This window comes from Vidua chalybeata, chromosome 9 (assembly GCF_026979565.1).
Source record: "Vidua chalybeata isolate OUT-0048 chromosome 9, bVidCha1 merged haplotype, whole genome shotgun sequence".
NCBI lineage: Eukaryota > Metazoa > Chordata > Aves > Passeriformes > Viduidae > Vidua > Vidua chalybeata.
This window is the reverse complement of record NC_071538.1, coordinates 4,067,158-4,086,745: the sequence shown is the minus strand read 5'-3', so window position 1 is coordinate 4,086,745 and position 19,588 is coordinate 4,067,158. Positions and strand designations below refer to the sequence as shown.

At 49.6% G+C, this 19,588-nt stretch overlaps 1 long non-coding RNA gene across 1 annotated transcript; it reads right to left on the bottom strand.

Moving 5' to 3' along the window:
• Positions 1–271: 271 nt before the first annotated feature.
• On the bottom strand, positions 272–13,970 carry LOC128792206 (uncharacterized). The gene is made up of 6 exons (XR_008432343.1): positions 13,861–13,970; positions 12,559–12,842; positions 7,110–7,169; positions 6,131–6,256; positions 3,695–3,890; positions 272–1,916 (listed from the first exon to the last, which is right to left on the bottom strand). It is a non-coding gene; the product is annotated as an uncharacterized LOC128792206 (long non-coding RNA).
• Between the last annotated feature and the right edge of the window lie 5,618 nt (positions 13,971–19,588).

Below are 19,588 nucleotides of genomic sequence, written 5' to 3'. Positions count from 1 at the left end.
AGTTTGCTGTGAAGGAGATACAGCTGTGGACCTGAATGGATCCTTTTGGCCAGGGAAGAGTGTGGAACAGCCTTTCCTGGGACTCCAGGCTCAACTCTGGGGCCTCTCCCACCTTTACCGAGTCCCACAGCCCCTTTGGCTGCCATTTCTGAACTGATGAGCACATTAGCAGTTAAGTCCATTTGCAGATTTAAAAGTCAAACCCTGCCACAGGAAATTAAAAGATAATGCAAAGAATTATTTTAAAAAATTAATCTTTATTACTCTCCACTCCCTAGCTGCTAATAAAAAAAATGTGTTCCTCATGCAGTCTCTATAAAATCAGGTTATAAAGCAGAGGAACAGAGGGAGGCAGATGCTTTAAAGAGGCATCTTTCATCCCTCTGCCCTGCCTGCTGTAACCATCCATCTGCACCTGCATGTCAGCTCCCAGCAGTTACCAACCCAGCCAGCCCCCTTCACCCTGCAAGGTAATTATTCCCCATTTCCATCTGGTCCCCGTTGTCCTCCCTATTTTACATCTCCAGGAGATCAGCAATCCCAGGTCCAGATAGCAGCCTAGGAGGTGGTTTAATGGCACACCCTCCTTGCTCCAGGTATCCTGGAGCCCTGTATAAAGCAGGATGAATTACAGCTCATTACAGAAAGGGCAGGCACTTGGGAAGTAAACAATGCAGCTATTACAAATGCCAGCAACAGCTCCACAACACCAGAGCAGGGCTGATACATACAGGGAACCATGCCTGAGAAAGAGGTCAAGGATGCTCAGCAGAAATCAGTGAAGAGGCTGAGAGGGAGGTGGCAATTGCAAGAGTTTCTTCTGAAAATGCTTCTCTCTAAGGCTGTGCTCAAGAAAGCAGCTCAGTCCTTGGTTTTCTAGCTGGAGCTTGAGCCCATGGAGTCAGATATGGGGCTGTAAACAACTTCTGTATCGTGATACCAGGAACAAGTCAGCCAGGTTTTGGTAGGTCCAAGAGCCACCACAACTGAGGAAAAGCACCCAATTTAGCACATGATAAAGAAGCAAGAGGCAGCAAACCCACAGGCTGTGTCCGTGCTGCAGTAGAAGAAACAGCCACAGGCACAGATCTGTGTCCCACCAGCCCTCTGGCTACTCTAGGAGTGTGCCTGGCCAGGAGAAGAGCCACCACCACTGTTCCTGCCAAAGCAGTGCCCCTGGGTCTCGTACAAACAAGCCAGGCCAGGAAAGAGCAGGGGGATTCACAAAAAAGAGAGATGAGGGACCAAGAGCTGCTGCATTGCATGACAAGCACAGCATGAATGCTGCTCCACGCCCAAAGCTGGGGCAAAGAAGCCAGTCCTGAGCATGCCCTGGTGGCTCCATGGGACCCGCAAAGGCCAACCTCCCCATCCTCAGATGAGCAGCACAAGCACCAAGCCCACCCTCAGGCCTCCCCCAGGCAGCACACAGTGAGTTTATCCCAGGTAAGGCAGCCCCACACCTTCTCCTCATTGGAGATGAAGGGAGCATTTGGCCTTTTCTGATTCCAGGAGGGGAAGATGCATCTGGAAATGAGGTGCTGGCAAGGAGCAGGCACTGGGGGTGGAGGAAGGAGACAGACAGAACCCCAAGCAAGCTCTAACACAACAAATGAGAACCCCCTGGGAGGGACAGTACCTGCAGTGCTGCTGCTCGGGACACCTGCGGTCCCCAGCCTGGGCAGGAGCACAGGTGGGGGACACCACAGCACAGTGAGGCAGGAGGTGGCTTTCTGAGGGGAGGTTGACTGTGATTGATGGTGCTGTGCTGTGCTCTCAGTGATGTAGAAAATTAGAGAGACATCGCTTCAGATACCGACCCATGTGAGCCACTTGTTGTGTCCATCTCCTGCACGCAGGCGCCTCTCTCGGGAGCTCTCCCTCCAGCCTGCAGGCTCATCATTCAGAGTGCTGAACTGGGAAGAGCAATGCTATTTTATTCTTGCTTCTTTCCCCCCCCAAAACTACTGGATTGTATTATTCTTGGGAGCATGTAAGTCACTGATTTCCTTGCTCAGCTACTTGAAGGAAAGTTTGATCCTCCCCAACTAGGAAAAAGTAGCCCTTCACTTTTTCTTTCCTCTCCTCAACCAAAGCTGGGAAAGGCCTTTATAAAATATAGGAGCCATTTTCTCAGATGGAAATAGTTTCTTTAAAAACAGTGAGTCATGCTCCACACCGAGATGGATCTGATAGCTGGTACTCTACTAATGTAGCCTTTGCTATTGTCCTCCTGACAGGATGGTCCCTTCTTGGCTTTCAATCCCTTTGCCATTTAACCAGTTCCTGGTTTATTTTGGCTGCTATTGTCCTTCCCCTGCTTCTCTGCCAGATGACAAAAGAGTTTTAAAACGGCCCTTAAGTGGGTTTTAAAAATATCAACATAGGCTTCTACATGAAATGATGAAGCCAGTGGTCTAGGTCAGCACAGGCTGGTGTGTCTTCAGGAGAGGTATCACAGCACAGACAGGACACCACTGGGCCCTTGACTTCAAACAGTGCTGTCCCCCATTAGTAGGCAACCAGTTTCTTTCCAGACAGGCATAGCATCTGAGCTCACATTCCTTTAGTCCCAACGTTTACATGCTGGTCTAGAAATGGTAGAGGAACCTCTCTGACTGCTGCCCAAATAATCCCAAACAGGCCTTACAGTCCTGCAGCCAGTCATCTTTCTTCAAACCCCACGGAGCTCCAGGCACCTACAGCAGCCCAGGCTCTTCCACTTGGCAAGCATGGCCAGAGGAGACTGACCAAGAGGCTGGATGTGGGGACTACCACCTCCGGAAAGGGCAGGGAAATGGTTGAGTTTCCTTCATGACTCCAAACTGAGCCCCTGGTTTCTCCTGCCAGCTCTCCACCTTGGGACAGCTGACCTTGTTCTCATGGCAAAAGGGCAGGTTTCTTTTTTTTTAGCTCTTGGGTATCTCATGAACAGCTTCAAATTTCCCTGCTTCGAGCCCATCACCCAACATCGATGTCCAGGCTCCTGCACTAAGGAGCCCCTCCCAAGATGACAGCAGCTAAACCCAACCCTGCTGGTCTTCTTTGTTGAAAGGACAATGATGCCACCAGCTGCAGCCCTGCCAGCGCTCTGAGCATCCCTTGGGTCACAGGGCACAGAGGGCTGGCCACAAGCACCAAACACCAAATTCAAGCCAAAGTCTGAAGCACTCAAGAAATCCCTACAGAAGGATGATTTGGAGCAAAGCATTGCTCTTCCTCCCTCCCACACATCCACCACAGACTGACCCCAGTGCCTCCTACCAATTTTCCCAGTGGTAGTTAGTCATCTGCCCTTTGGAAGTCCCTTCTGGGGGGTGCAGAACAAATCCCCACACGCCCCCCCCTTTCTCCATCTGTTAATGGCTTCCCTCCACCCAGGCTGAGCCTCCCCCATCCTGAGCTAATGGTAGGAAATTAGCATTAAAATGATGGTTTGCTATTAGCGGTGCCTCAGCGCCCCATCATGCTTCGGGAACACCAAATGACAGGCTGTGATTTCCCCACCGCGGTGCAGAGGGGAAGCAACAACGGCAGCCAGAAGCGCTGAAGATACCCAAGGAAAGTTTTAGGCTCATCCCTCCCACCCCAGCAGCCCTTTTCACTTCGCCATCCCCGCCGTGCTCATCCACCGCACGGGCAATCCTACAAACAGATGGCACCTGGGCAGGAAAGCAGACAAATTGGCTCTCACCTGCAGGAGCACTAAGAGCTTTCAAAGCAGACGAGCGCTGGCTCGCCAAGAGCCCCGCGGGGTAGAAATGCTGCAGGAACCTGCCATCGCTCGCCTTCCTCGTGGCTCAACAGCTCCTGCTCCCTCCTTGCCTGGTTGCAGGTGTGCAGCTGGCTCCTCGTGGGAGCTGGTGGCAGGAGGAGGCTGCTGCTGTGTCCTGAATTGAATGGAAGAAGCAATTCAGGCTGAGCATCAATAGAGCGATGCTTTTTTCCATGTCAGCACAACACTTTGGTTTGGTGGGCTTTCATCCTAGAGCGAAAGGGTTTTCGTGGGCCCCACTGAACATCCATCTGCTTGTCGAAAAATAAGCTCAGCTCAAGCTGCCTGCTCTCTCTTCCTGCCAAAGTGGGGGTCTGCCCTCCCAGAAACCTCCCCTCCTTGACCAGGTAACTGTGGCAAGAATGTGGATGGACAGACTCATTTCATTTTCTGCCTGCCTGCTCCTCTGAGCCCACCTGGCTGTAAGTTTCTCTGGACACAGGGGTGAGGGAAGCAGCTCACATACCAGTGAGGGGACACAGCGAGCCAGAAATGTGCAGGAGCAAATGGGTGCTTTCAGGGCATCTTATGTGGAGTTGTGCATCACTGCTGAAAAATTCCAAAGCTGCATTTTAAGCCTCTTAAGGGGCTTAGGTCAAACTGGTGACCAGCAACAGACCCAAAGGAACAGCAAGAAGCTGTGTCAGGAGAGGTTTAGGGTGGGTATTAGGAAAATGTGCTTCACTTAGAGCATGACTGGGCACTGGAACAGGCTCCCCAGGGCAGTGGTCATAGCCACAAGCCTGCCAGAGCTCAAGGAGTGTTTGGACAATGCTCTCAGACACATGGTAGGATTGTTGGGGTGTCCTGTGCAGGGACAGGAGTTAGACTCGATGATCCTTGTGGATTCCCACTCAGGATATTCTATGATTCTACAAAACAATGCCCTTCCCTCTACCTCATCCTTAACTCTCTTTAAAGGTACTTGGACCAGCAAGTGTCCTCAAGCCCCAGCCTGCCAAATGCATTGTCATGGGCCTGAGAGGTGGGATGCAAAAGGCAGAGGGAAAAGAATAGTAGTAAAAAGCAGGATAAAAAAGTTGTCCCTTTCCCCAGCATTCCCGTCAGCAGCTGAGATGTGGGAGCAAGGAGGACTCATCTGATGATGGATGAGAGAGAACTGATCCTTGGTAAGGCAGAGCAGGAGAAGAAGGAAGCACTGCTCCCAATGGTGATTCTCACACCTCCTTGGGATAAGAAGAACAACCATGAGAGGCGGCAGAAGCTCTTCTTCCTGCACGTTTGGAATTAATCTCTGGCCTGTCAGGGGGGCCATGACCCAACCACACATTTGTATATTCACTGAGCCATACACCCAGCTCAGGCAGACTCCTGACAATTGCAGATGGGAAAGCCATTTTTCATAAAGTGAGGGTAAAAAGGGAACAAGAAAGAATAGCAAAACAAAAAAAGGTTCAGGCATCAGATGGAAAAGATACAACAGGATCAGGGCTGAGAGAGAAGCAGTCAGATTAAACTTTTGGATCTTTAAGCACATTAAGTGGTCAATCCCCTTCCTCTGTTTTCTACTGTGACCTGGCAGCAGCAGGTACCTTCATCCTTTTTTCCATAATCAGCTGAAAAATGAAAACTGGACCCAGAACACCACCAAGGTTTTGCTGAACTGGCTCTTGGGGACAGATGCTGGTAGAGGGGCTGCTGCAGCAGGTGGGCACAGGCACCTTTCTACAAGATCAGCTCCTGCTCAGAGGAGGTGAGAGGCAGCCTGCAGAGAACATGAACCATTAACATATAAGTCTGCCCTCAGACCCAGCTTAGGCCTGGCCCTAAAGAGGACAGGGGCCCCCAGGGCTCTGAAGGGACATCCCTGGCAAACCTCCTGCTGGTACAAGCCTGCCAGCATGGCAGAGGACCACTCTGTGCCGTGCTGCCATGATGACAAACATTGCAGCTTCCAATGGCCCCAGTTTGTTTCAGGCAGTGACAAGGGGTTTCCCTCTGTCCCGGGTCACCATGCAGCCAGGAGGCATCAGTGACAGGGAGCCAGTGACCCAGACTGCAGGAACTGTGCTCAGCACAGCATGTGCTGTCCCCTGAGCAGCATGAGTGCCTGCCCTACTCAGCACCAGGAGCCAGCAGGGCCCAATGCAAGCCAAGGGGAAGGGGAAAGGGAAGGGAGAATTACCCTCATGGAGGGAAAGACTTCACCTCTGCCAGTGACATTCTGCTGTTGTCACCGCCAGCCATAACATCACCCTCTTGATGTGAAATCTGAGTTGACAGTGATACAGGAAAGGAGCTGAGAGGGCAGCAAACTCTGCCCAGCCCTCTTTGTAACCGCAAACCTCCCGTGGCTTCCAGCCTCTGCACAGAGCACAGCCAGCACCTCATTACCAGGTTACTAAAGAAGTGGATACTCCTTTTCCAGAGCCATGGAATAATATTTTCTTGCAGTTATCCATCCTTCTGGACCACTCTGAGGAGAATTTCATTTTGGTCTCTGCTGCATCCTCTTCATTTCTGAAATGAGAAACAGATGTAGGAGCTCACAACTCTTTTCCAAAACAACACATGCAGCCATAAGCTGAAGTCACAAAGCCTGAAGAGTGTCTGGTGAGAAAGTCCAGGTGCTTTCAGACTCACTGGACGTGCATCGAGCCCCATTGATCCCTGCTGCCTGTGGCATTTCCAGCTGATATTCGTTCTCTTTGTCCCAGGAAAAGGCAAGCACAGGGCTGGGCAGCAAGGCTTGGTGAAGGTTACTGCTGAGACCTGGTAGAAATGTCATCCAGCAACACATTTCAAGAAAGATTCATCCCCAAGCAGCCTGGCTCCATAATAAAAGCATCAGAGCAGCTGACTTGCTTCCCCCCATTCTCACTGCATACAGATTTATCCTGTCTCAGGTCTCTCTCCCTCCATAAGCCAGCACGTGCCTTTCTTTTCAATAGGCTGGCAGTGAAACTCAGCCAGCTGAGATCGTAGGAGAAAAGGGAATACAAGAAAGGTGAAGGCATCATAGGGGGAAAAAATGCTCAGGAGCCATGTTTTCCTCTCAGTTCTGAAATGGAGGAGGGCGACACGAGAGGTAACTTAACAAGAGAATGCTCCAAAATTACAGCAGCCATTTGTTCTGATGTTCCAAAACCAATTCCCTAGCTGCCAGCCTGTGTCACCTCCCTCTCAGGGAGCTCAAATCCCATTCCTGATAAAAACCATCCCAAAAGGCATAAATATCTCCAAGCCTTCACCCTCCCAGCCAGGGAGCTCCTTCTCAGAGGCTGTGCATGTGGTGGGCACCCAGGGAGAGTGAAGAGGAGAGATGGAGCTCCCTCTGAATCCGTGTCTCAGGGAGCACTGAGAACTAGCTTACCTTCACCACAGAGATGTGATGTTAATGCAGCACCACAGACAGCCCCTGAGAGAGAACAGTCTGCAGGGAATAAATAAAAAAAAAAAAAAAAAAAAAAAAAAAAAAAAAAAAAAAAAAAAAGACAGAGAAAGAGATATTAATGGCCCTTTGCAAACAACTACAAATACCCAGAATGGCCAGAGTTTCTTTTGGATTTTTTCTTTTCTTCCCCCAACTTACGCCCAAAGGAATGTGCCACACAAATTAAAATGATTTCCCTCCAACCTGCAAGATAGGAACAGGAAAGGCATCCTTCAGCTGTGAGTGAAAGAGATGGAGCCTGCCTTTGTCAGAAGCATGCCAGCCCCAGGGAGGTGAGGTGGTGGGGGACGGCAGACAGAGCTGCAGGGATCCTACTGGTTAATTCCCATTAACTGGGACAGACAGGTCTGTGCCAGGCACCCAGCTGGGGTCCAGGGGGTGTTTGTCAACATCAATAGCAGAAGTGAATCCTGGGCACCTCAACTGCCTTGGGGGGCAGCAGAGTAAGAGCAAAGAGCTGTGGAGCAGCTTTCCATGGAGCAGAGAAAGCCCCTACTACCACCAAGGCAGTCCTGTTAATTTGCAAAACGTATCGCAGGAGGCAGAGGCTGTGATTCCTCCTGGCCCCATGGACACTATCAGCCAAGGACATTGCTTTTCTGGCCCATACCCACTCAGCTATGTGCCCCAGCACAGGTTTTCTCCTTTCAGTCGAGAGAGACAGTTTATTTCTAACAGTGAGAGCTCATAGGTAGGAGGAAAACCAAGATCACCCCCACCAGACTATAAAAGCACTGCTTTGCTGTGTCACAGCTGTTCCTCACATCTGGATGCAGACAGCACTCAGAGCCCTGCAGCTGGCCCCAGCTCCTCAGTTAGCATTCCCTGTCCTGTTAACGCCAGGCAGGAGAGAGGTCTGGCAGCCGAGGTGAAGGGCCACTTCATCTCCATTATGTTCTCCTCTGCTAATGAAAATGTTTCTCCAGCGTGTCCTCGGGAAGGTTTCCTTCAGCTCCAGCCCTCGTGTGATTGAAGGCTAATCTCTGTTACTCTTGGCTGAATGGCAGGCCACGAGGAAGGTGATGTATTGTGTTTCTCTTCAACTTGACATCTAGTGGTGCTGGCAGAAGAAGAAAAGGCACCAGATGTTTCTGGACTGAAAGTGAACTCCTCCCAAAACTCTGAGAGGTCAGGGCAGGAACAGGAGCCTCACATAGACTGACACCCCTTAAAGTTACAGCCTCCTTTGAAAGGCCACATGGCTTGCCAACATCCTCCCTTCCAGAGACAGTCCAGCTGATAGCAATGGCCACAGGTGGCAACATGTCCTGCTGCCACCTCGTGGGACATGGCTGGCCTCCAGTGAACTCCCCATCATCAGTCTGGTCAGCACAGGGGTCTGGGAGAGAGGCCAAGGTCTAGAGTGCAGACTTTTGGGGAGGAAAGCTTGTGACAAAGGCTCAACACTGACAGGTTCCTCTGCCTGGCTCCAGACTTAGTCACTGAAGCCTCAAGATGGTGAAATTTTTCAATCTGTGATATTAGCTTCCATTTAAAATGCTCCTGATAAAAAAAAAAAACTGAGAAAAAAAATCAGGCTTACAATCCTCTTGCTGCTCACACTCAAGGAGATACCTGCCTCCATTATACACTTTCTCCTTTGTTCGACAGCTCTGCAAACACATTCCAGGACATCCCCACCACCTGCTGCTCTCCTGCTGTTTCTCCCCTCACTGGAACCACCCAATTATCTATCATGGCACTCTACCCCCTCTATCTGCAAAGCTTTGCAGCTTTTCTCCTCCTTTTTTTGCTCCTATAAAATCACTATCAACATTTGTTGAGGACACCCAAAGACAGCACTGTTTGTTTTCCCTTCTCCCACTAGCACTGGTTGTGGGGTGTTTACCATGGACCACACAAAATGCATTCCCCAACAGCTAAATCTGGAGGAGGAGAAGAAGGAGAAATTAAGAAAACAGACATGATGAAAAAGAAAAAAACTTCCAATTACTGGCAATTATTTCTATTTGATCACCCAGTGTGCACTGTGCCCCAGACATAAATCACTCTTGGCAGGGTGGCACAGCTCGTACCTGCACACACAGTGCTCAGGTGAGCACACAGGCTGTTTGGTGAAGGTGTTCCAACCTATTTGGGCTCAACGGGCTCCAGCCTTTCTGAGGGTCTCATATACACCAGTGAAATCAGAGGTGATGCTCTCCTCTGCTCCCACAAGCCATGGCCCAAGTTCTGGAGCAGAGGCAAGGCACTTGCTTGGAGCAGAGGCCTGACATGAGCGATTGATTGCCCAGGGGATGTCCATCCTCATTCCCAGACTCACCTGTCTGGGTTCTCTGGCAGTTTTTCCATCCCAAGAGGCATGGCAGCTACAGAGAGCAGTTGCAGGCAGCACAGCTCTGCCAGAGATGCCTTCCCCACCACGGGAGGACATGCTTTGCTCCCAGCCAGCGGGAAGGCGGAGGCACCCAGCACACTGCCACGGTGGAGGAGGCACTCAGCCAGCCCCTAATGCTTCCCACTGTCTTGGAGCAAAGGGATGGATTAGCTTTTATTAGCTCTTATGAAGAGCACATCACTCCTGCCCTTTCCTCCTCTCACAAGGCTCACGCACAGCCTCAGCTGCACTGCAAGTGAAGCAGAACCAACTTACCTACGTGCTGGCGGCCCCAGTCTCCTCTTGGGTCTTGTATAAATCTTACAGATCTTAAATCTTAGGCAAGCTGGGAGTTAGGATGGAACAATCCTCCTAAGGGTGCTGCAGGTGCTGCCCAGAAGTACTTTAAAAAAGATGGATGCTTGGCTTTTACATCTGGATCTCTCAGGTGGCACCACGCACGGTGTGAAGGAGGGCATGGTCTCCAGGCCAGCCAAACCAAAGCTAAGGCACAGTCCCCAGAGCAGAGATCCAAGCCCGGGGCTGTTATTTGAGAGGTGGTCCGTGGTTTTCCTGCCGAGCCCTCCTGCCACACGCAGTATCCCTGGCCCTCAGCACCCAGCCAGCAGCACGGCTGAGGGATGCTGCTGCTCCAGAGAAGTCTCTCTAAAGTCGCTCTGGGGCTTGTTAGCAGGGTGATAAAGGGGATGAATTGCCTCAGAGAAACGCTCTGTCTCCTGCTGTGTCATTCATTATCCTTTAACCAGGCAATTCTTCACACCAGCCAGGAGCTCTGGGCTGGCTCCTTTATGGTCCGCGGGGGCTGCTTCCCACAAGAGGCCACGGTCGGCTCTCGCCGGTCGCCCCAGGCAGCTCGAACGTGCCTGAGAGCGGCAGGGGCGGAGCTCTCGGAGCTCACCACCTTCCTCCCACACAACCCCATTGCTTTCCCCAACACGCTGCCCCGTGATCCGAGCCACAGCTGCCCCCGTCCCCGGATCTGCGCATTTTCAGCCTGATTTCCCAAGGAGCGCAAGGCATACGCAATCCTGCTGCATCGGTCTGTCCTCTGCCCACTCCCCAGCAACTTCTGACCCTGCAAACAGATTTCTAGCTGATGTGACAGAGCAACAGAGGTCTTGGAGACAGTCAGAGTCTATAAATTTCATGGGAACAGACTACCAAACAGAGGAGAGACATTATTAGCACCATCCAAACTGTAGTGTATCATCCCTTATTAGACATCAGACAATTTGTGTGGGAGAGATGCTATAAATATCCCAGGAAAGGGAGATGCTCCATTCAGCACAAATGACTTACTGGACATCAGAGACTCCAAACCCAAACTGTACATCCAGAAAAGATGAAATTTCATGGATCCCACTGCACATAGTACCAACAGGTTTCCGGCCTGTTTGGCTGATAGGAGAGCCAGCCAGCTAAGATGGCACGTTAGCCTTTGGAAAGCCCACGGAAATGGAATGTGTGCCCTTCCCTAGTCCTTCTTCGAGAGACCAAGCTGAAGTCCTTCTGCATTTCCAGCCTTAATTACCATCCCAGACTTAGGGATGAGTTCATGTCACTGCCTAAAATGGAAGTGACATGCCCAGCTCCAAGGGGGAGAACTGATGGGCTGAGCAGCTCCCTGACCCCCACAACTCTCCCACTGCCTCTCCACTGCATGGACAGAGATTTCACCTTCCAGAAAGAGCTTTCATCCACAGACTGCTGCCAGGAAATGCCAGGAAGGCAGGCCAGAGTCAGAGCAGTGCCTGGTGGGCTCTCAGCAGGATCACTTACACATCAAGCTGCCCATTAGCTGTTGACTGATGGGTGGCACTTGAGAGAGAGCCCATTCCTCCACACACAGGTCCTTGCTGCCCACCAGCCCCAGTACAGACCTGCTGGTGCCAGCACGGGGCTGGCAGGCAGCAGCATGGGTGTCCTTCCTCCAGGAGGAAAGAATGAGCCTCAGAAACTCTTCTTCTTCCTTTTGAAGGGGATACAGCAACCTCCTGGTTCTCCCTTAGAGTCAATTAATGTTCTCACATCCCCAGTGTGATACAGCCTTGCTAGGGCTGAGCCCAGCATTTCAGTGCTGCCTGACCCCTCTGTCAGAAAGCCCAGCCTTGCATGCAGTTTGGGGATACAGCAGGGTGATCCCTGTGCTCATTTAGGATCTGCACTGGTAACCCAGTCCTTACCTGTTCCAAGTGTCATCTCCAGCTTCAGGCATTCCAGAGCCCTGGCAGAAACTGAGAAGTGAGAAATAACCTTTTTCCCTCCAGCTCATTTGTGACACTATCCCAGCTGGCCAGACACATTTTGGGACTTCTCTGATTCACCTGGTAAAGGTCAAGTCCCAGGAGGCACCTTCAGCCTGGTGGATCACATATCACTTGTACCTGTGGGGCTTCAGCTCCACAAAAAGACAATTTAAACATGTGCTACAGCACATCCTTTACTAAAAAAAAAAAAAAAAAGGATTTACAGATTTACACTCCAGGGGTGGTGACTCCTTGTTCTGCCCAACAAAAGGATGGATGGGGACTGAAGTCAAGCTTGTGTTCATTAAAATAGAAGGGGGGAAAAAAAATCCAGAAATCTAGTCACTCTATCCTAATTGTTCTGATCCAACCTTTCACAGTGTTTCACTGAGCTGAAGGGCCGCACCTGAAAGTGTGCCAAGAGCGGCATGAAATGTTAATGTTGCAATTAAAACAATATGAATATTGCAGCACTGTTCTGCTGCTTCCCATCCACTGAACAATTCTCATTCAATAGAAGTCAAGTTACATTTCAGGAAATAATGAGGTCTGCTAATTAAGTCTGGCCTAGGAAGACAGCAGTTTTAAAAAGAGAAAAAAATATTCAGATCTCCCCAAAATGTGTACATTTGCTGCTTATTACCTGCAAAGGGGAGTCATTAATGCTGCTCAGTTCCAGGATCACAGGTCAGCAGCACTGCTTATTGCACACATCTAGAGGAAATTCTCTTTGTAATGATAAAATGCATAAGTCATGACCTACCTTGTCCCCAGGGTGGAGCAGGGAATGCCAGGCTGGCACATCCCACGCTCTGAATGCAGAGAGCAGGTCGCTGACAGTGAATGCCAGTCCCAGGCTGGGCTAGCGAGAGCCACACCAGGCTCTGAGGGGCTGAAGGCAGCAAATCACATTCAGCTGACACAAGACAGATCCCAGATTATGCACAGGGAAGGGAATTTTCCTCCACAGCCATTCACACAACTGAGTGACAGTGACACTGGCTTGAGCTGGTGGAAGCCACAGGGAAAATGACCACTGGGACAGTCCTGGAAGGACAAAGACTTGTCATGAACATCTTGTGCTTTAACTCTAAAAAGAGGCAACAGAGCCCCCTTCCTCCCTGCCCCATGCATCCATCAGACACAGGCAAGTGTTGCGATAACATGAGGATACAGAACAGCCTAGAGACAGGAAACATTGGGTTCCAGGGGCCCCAAAAGAAATTGATATCAACACACTGCTCCTATGGCTTCCCCACCCTCTTGTTTTACATAATATTCCCAAATTTCTTTATCTGTTACAGGTGTTGGGGCTGCCATCACGTCTCCCGTGTTCCTCCCAGCCAGGTAACTGCAAGCAAAGGTTGGGCAGGGAGGGTCCATCAGCATGAGTATTTCATGGGAAGAGCAGGAGACTGGGAACAGGTCCACCACGTCATCCTGCTGATTTGATGACATGTCTTTTTATGATGCTGCGTTCTCTCTCAGAGTTTCAGGAACACACAAGAACCACTCATCCTCCAGGCCTGAACTCTGCCATCAGTCCCAGCCTGACAGACCCACATGGAGCTGTTTAGGGGACACAGAGGAGCTTACTGTGCAAACAGGAGGCTACTGCAGTCCAAATCTGTCCAGCCCCTAACCTACCTCCCCAAAGTCCAAACCTGTCCAGCCCCTCCTCTAACCTACTTCCCCAAACTCCAAAGGAAAACTCATCCAGTGGCAGGGTGAGGGAGGCCAGTGGACTCCTGATTCATTCCTTGGCCTCTGCTGATGCTCCAAACTTCAGCCTGTCTTTAATACAGACAGTCTTCCTGGTGAGATCCAGACAGAGACTGAGCCATGCTAATCAAACTTGGAAACACAATGATCCAAATCCAGGGGAGCTCAAAGCATCAGGAAGGAAACACTTCATTTGAAAGAGGAGAAAAATCCAGACGAAAAGATCAGAAAGGACTTTCCAGGTCCTCGACTGTCCTAAGGGACTCGGGTACTATTTCTATATGCATCTGTGAGAAATAAAACCTATTTGGTCACCAAGGCACAGCCAGGGGGATTTCCCCACCTTGTTGCCACCAGCAGCAGCTCACTGTTTGGAGGATGAGTAGGTGGTCTGCTCCCATCAGACCACTTCTCACTCTATTTCCAGACGAGCCAGCACTTGCTGCTACCAAGTGTCTGTTCTGCAATAAAGAGCAATAAACATGCCAGAGTAATTAATGTCTTAACAACTTATTACAATCCTCAGATAATTAATCACAAAAGCTAAACATGCTGTCTCACCCTCCTAATGTGTTAATGCTCTAATTATTATGCCTCAATTAAGGGAAAGTCAGCGCTCCTTGCTTAGAAGTGCATGTTTAATAAGGGTTTAATAAGGGTGCCTGAACGCAGGCGAGTCGGAGTGGGAAGCGAGGGGGTGACAGGGGTGAAGGAAGAGGACATCATTTTTAATGAAGTTTCATGGGTGGCTCGAGGCAAAGTATTGACAGCTCCTCTCTGGGATCTCACACATAACTGCACGTGTAACTGGGGGCCATCTGTGGTGGCTCCGTGCTCCGCTTCCCACTGGACTATTTATAGGAAAAGCAGCATGTGAGGCACAGAGAACTGGAGATGAGCAGCCACACCATGGATCTGGCCAGCATTAGGCAGCAGAGGTAGCAGCTCTCACAGCAGTCATTAAAGGAGCGGTGATCTCCTCTATCCAGCCCACTTCTTGCTGTGTTTCCAGACAGACTGGCACTTGTCACCACTCCTGACCCCTGCAAAGCCTCCCCACTGCTCAAGCCTCTCCACCCAGTCCTGTTTCCATGGTACTCCTTGCCTCCAATCAAGCTAACTCTGGGACATCCATGGAGATGTTAAGAACAGCCCCCACAAACTGGGATTACTCTTGGTGTGTGACATGTCAGCTCATCTGATTTCAGCCACTACCTGGAGGTTTTCCACAAGTCATTGTTGTCTGAGGGAACAGAAAGCCGTGTCTCAAAGAGCACACTGTTTAAAAATGTTTGGCTTATAGATGGGGAAACTGGAGGCCAAAAAAGGTATTCTGCAGGGGACTTGTGGTGGTTACCAGCCATCAATCTCCCTTCCTGGTGCCTGGCTGTGAACCTTGGTGGATGCTGAGAAACTTCAGAAAGAGGTTCTTGGTGAGGAGGAGCTTGAGCAGACCCTAAAGACGAATGTAGGGCCTAGACCCCTCACCATGTGATAGCAGGAGATGCCTGCTGCCCTCAAGACACAGCAGTGCATCCATATGATACTTGTGTTAGGGAAGGACCTGTGTGACAAAGTATAATCAAGGCAAAAAATGGCATCATATCCATCCCACCCTGCAGAAGCAGTGACCCTAAAGAACAAAGGAATCGTGGAACTGGCACTGGAATCATGGAACTCTGCAATGCAGCAGACGTGGGAAGCAGGAATTGGGATAGGCAGGCCCCAGATCTTGGTATCATACAAAAAGCTGCAACAGAAGAATGGCTGGAGCCCAAGTCTCTCAGACAAAGCCTATAAAAACTTCTTTTTCCAATAAAAAAGAACTCCCCCGCTGAAGTGGATCTTCACACGCAAGAAAACTCTCCCTGAACCAGCCTGGTTTCTGTTCCATCCAAGCCTTTTTACATTTCTAAGACAAATGAATCACCAGCAGCATTTCCAGCCTAGGTTTGCCTGCAAAACTATTGCATTTCTTGAAGAAGTAACACACTGTGTAGGTTTGGATGGTTCCCTCTGAGGAATAAGGGAGAGGGAATAAGAAACAAAACAAAGTAAAGCAACCTGGAGGGGACATGAATTTTAAAACCCATGAACAGTTTTAGTTTTCAAATAATCCAAATTTAAAAAAAAAATGGTTCATATAGTTACTTCCACACAAATAATCCTGTCACCCTGATTCTTTGGTGATGTCTCATGAAAAACAAAAGAAAGCTCTCCACCTCTGAGACACCAACCTGACAGCAGCTTGACTGGTGAAAAGGGGCTGATGCCTCCCCACAGAGGCAACCTGTGGATTCCCACAGGGCTCCAAAAGAAGACTTGTGTGTTGAGCCTCTCTCCACACTGCTTTCTGTTCCAGCAAGAGGTGTGACCTGTCCAAACTCTCCTCCTTCTCTTCACAGAGAATAATTTCAGACATCCAGCTCTAGTTCCCTGCACTGGGCTGGAGGCATCACAGCTCCTTATCTCAGCAGCTTCACTTGGCTCTGTGAATTGCTGCGTGGAGATTTCAGAAGCCACCCAACCTGCAAAACCTGACCATCCAGGACAGGACCATCAAAACCATTGAACTCTGAACAAACACAGCCTCATTAGGAAGGTATACAAGGGATATGATATTTTTTTGAGGAATTAAAGGATATTTCTGCTGTTGTTTTCACTGACTTGTGGAGAGGAAAGTTTTCTATGGATGTCAGCATCTGTGCTGAAGGTGCTCAGACTCTTGCCTTCTTTTTTCCAAACATACAGTCCAGCTCCCTCAGACACTGCAAGAAAGTCGCTGACTGCTGTTGTACCTCTTCCTTCTCACCAGTACCATCACCACCACCAGTGACCTGAAAATATGGGGCATTACTTCTGTTCTGGGGCTAGAAATTTTGGAATGGTTGTACTAGATTTGACTTACTCCAAAGTGTGTCAAGTCAGCTGAACATCTAGTGCCAGGCATTCTGGAGAAGTTGCCTGGCTCGTGTTAGCACACTGAGGGGTTGGAGAAATCTGCTTACCTAGAAGAGAGTAGTAACACACAGCTGTGCCTTGTTACACCTTTCCCATCTGAACTTAGGATGTTTTTTGGAGCAAGTCACTGCCCCAACAGCCCAAGATCTGCTCCCAAACCAGCTCACACAAAACACCTGCAGCCAGCAACCAAGTGGACACACTGCCAGAGCCCTAAAGCAGGGCTTGAATGGGGAGGGCAGCCTCTGGAGAAGAGCAGGTGAATAACAAGAATATATAAAACATGTAATGACCATCGGAAAAAAACAGCATCACTGCTTCCCAGAAAAAGACAGCCAGCCTGAGGGGATTAGAGGGCTGGACCATAAAGTTGGTGCCAAATGAGCCCAGATGTCCCAGTCCCCACAGCCCTCTCCAGCAAGACTTTTCTGAACTCAGCTTACTCCCTCCCTCTGCCCCCTGCCTTTAAGACAGTGTGCAGCACGACAGCTGGGAAACCCAATCTGGTCCAAATTTTGTTACAACCCTGCTGTTTTTTATTCTTGTTTACCAGCATTAATTTTAATGGCTTTCCCTACATTAACTTTGTCCTGAACCAGTTGGAGGAAAATTCCTACTCACTTGCCTTCTGGAGAACAGACTGGGTAATTTTCCCTTGTCATTTAACAGCCTGCCTGGGCTGCTCAGGAATGACAGCCACACTGTGTACTTCATGGAGGGCAATAAACTCCCCAAGGCTGGGGGAGGAGGATTTACATATCCCTGAATACACTCCCCATTCTTTGTTCAGTTTGGGTCTTGGCTTGTGCTGGCCCAGCAAGTGGAAATTTCTTCCTCCTGTTCAGCATGGAAAGGAACTTTCTGAGCCTGATGGAAATTTCTTCCTCCTCCTTTTCAACATTGAAGGGAACTACAGAGCTTGCACCAAGGATAAGCAATGCTTCCAGACAAAGTGGCAACCTCCCCAGGTCTGGGCAGCTATGGGCTGGGTTTGCCAGTGGCCAGTTGAGTCTCATTTTCCCTTGGAATCATTAAAAATGCCTGTAAAACAGGTCTGGGAAAAAACAATGGTACTAGAACATGCATGGAAAATGTTTCAGAGAAGTGGGGAGCAGGAAGATGCCTCTGCTCTGCAATGCCCAACTCTGCCCATGCTGGCAGAGCTGGGCTTCACCCAACAGGCAGTTTCCCTGTTCATCTTGTCTTGTGTCCCACACACCCTTGTGTACAGCAGGGAACAGAAATGAGGATGAGGCAGTGCCTGACCTCTCTCTCTTTCTCTCCTTTCTGCTCTCTCTTATCTCTGTTCCTTCCAGCCACCATCCTGGCTTCCTGTAGGAGACATCACAGCTCCATCCAGGCTATCTTTGCCAGAAAGAAAAAGATTGTCTTTCCTTTTGCTCACCAGATGCTGAGTGTGTTCTCACTCCTCTCTCCAGCACAGAGAGGTGTGGTGGCTCAGACCATGGGAAGGAAAAGAAACACTCAGGTCTTTCTGCACCTTTCTCTCCCCATTAAAAAAAAAGGTAACAGCTCTTTCCACCAAAGAAATGCAAGGGTCTGATTCAGGCATGTTTCCAAAGTCTTCTGTTTCTGCCAGCATAAAAAAAGAGTATGGTTAGAGCAAGTGAAGTTATTTGTTGTATCACATGATGCCCATACTTTAAAAGTACAGATGTTCCCTCCATGCTCCAAGGGGTGATTTGGAAGACAGAGGACTCTGTCTTCCAACCACAAGCACCTGGGCTGCTGTGAGGGAGGGTTGCTATTGAAAGATGAGGAAGGCAGCAGTGAGGTGGCTCAAGTATTCCCACCAATTATCATGAAGAATTTTGGCTGCTCTGCTGTGTTTCCTGCAACAGCCTAGCAACCACCTCTGAAATGCTTCTTACATGTCTGAGAAGCGTTAAGCAGGGTCACACGCCGAGAAAGCTGCGGGAGCAGGGAGGGCTGGGTCTCCAGACAAAGCCCTCTGGGCATGGACACCTCATTTCCTGCTCCAGGAAACTCCTGTGTGAGGTACAGGCAGTTGGATCACATGGACATCAGAGCAGCAAGAAGGAGAAGACCTGAAGAAGAAACCAGAAGTCCCACCTTCATGGGGCAGAACAGGGTAGCTTGTCATTGCTCAGTTCAGAGGTCCTGGGTGGAGAACCCACATCAATGGCAATCTCTTCTACATACAAGTGAACTTGTCCATAGATTCACTTCAGATGCCCTGCTTCCACCAGGACTCCTCCTACTCTGACCTAATAAAACAGAAGAAACAGGAGCTGCAAGATACCTCGCACTGAGAGGTTGAGAGACCAAGAGGCTACAGCATCCTACCCTCCTCCAGTTCCTGAGGTAATGAAAAGGCAGATATTCCACATGTGCCATTCCGGCCTCTTCCACAAGAAGGGCACTTCAAACTGACAAAGAACAGCTTCTGCCCATTCATTAAGTTCTTGGCATTAACTGATTTTTCTGCAACCAAGCCATAAAACCCAAAGCTGCATGCAAGGAGCATCCTAAAATATCCTTGTAAATCTCAGCCACCACACTCATTAATTACAACCCAGTGATAGTTCAGGCCATTAGTTCTGGTGGTAACTTCATTTATTCCCACATTAATGCTTGATGTCAGTGGTTATCTCATTACCACTCTATTACTTACCTACTTAATCCATCATTGCGACCCAGGCCAGACGGGAGGAGCGGAGTTTGCCCTGCATCTGTCGGGAGATGTATTGAGCACAGAGCACCCAGGAGTCACAAACAAAGCACTTCTCATCTGCAGCTGAGGTTACAACTATTAAGAGGAGGAAATGACACAGATGAGTGTTGTCAGGAACACAGACACATTCCAACATTGAAAAATTGTGGATATTGAGGATTGAGCTACCTATTAAATCACAGCCAAAAGCTTTGGAAAGAATGCAAGCAATATTAACAGTCATGTAGAAAAATGACATCAGCTCTGCCCTCCTCCTCCCCGGACTCTCATTCCTCCAGACCCCAGGTTAGTTTCAAACAGTTCCTGCCTGTTGAGCAGTTTTAAATGGCAAGTCAAAGTATGGGCACTGGCAGCTGCTACCTGCTGAATGCTCCAGAAAACAGGCATCATTGCA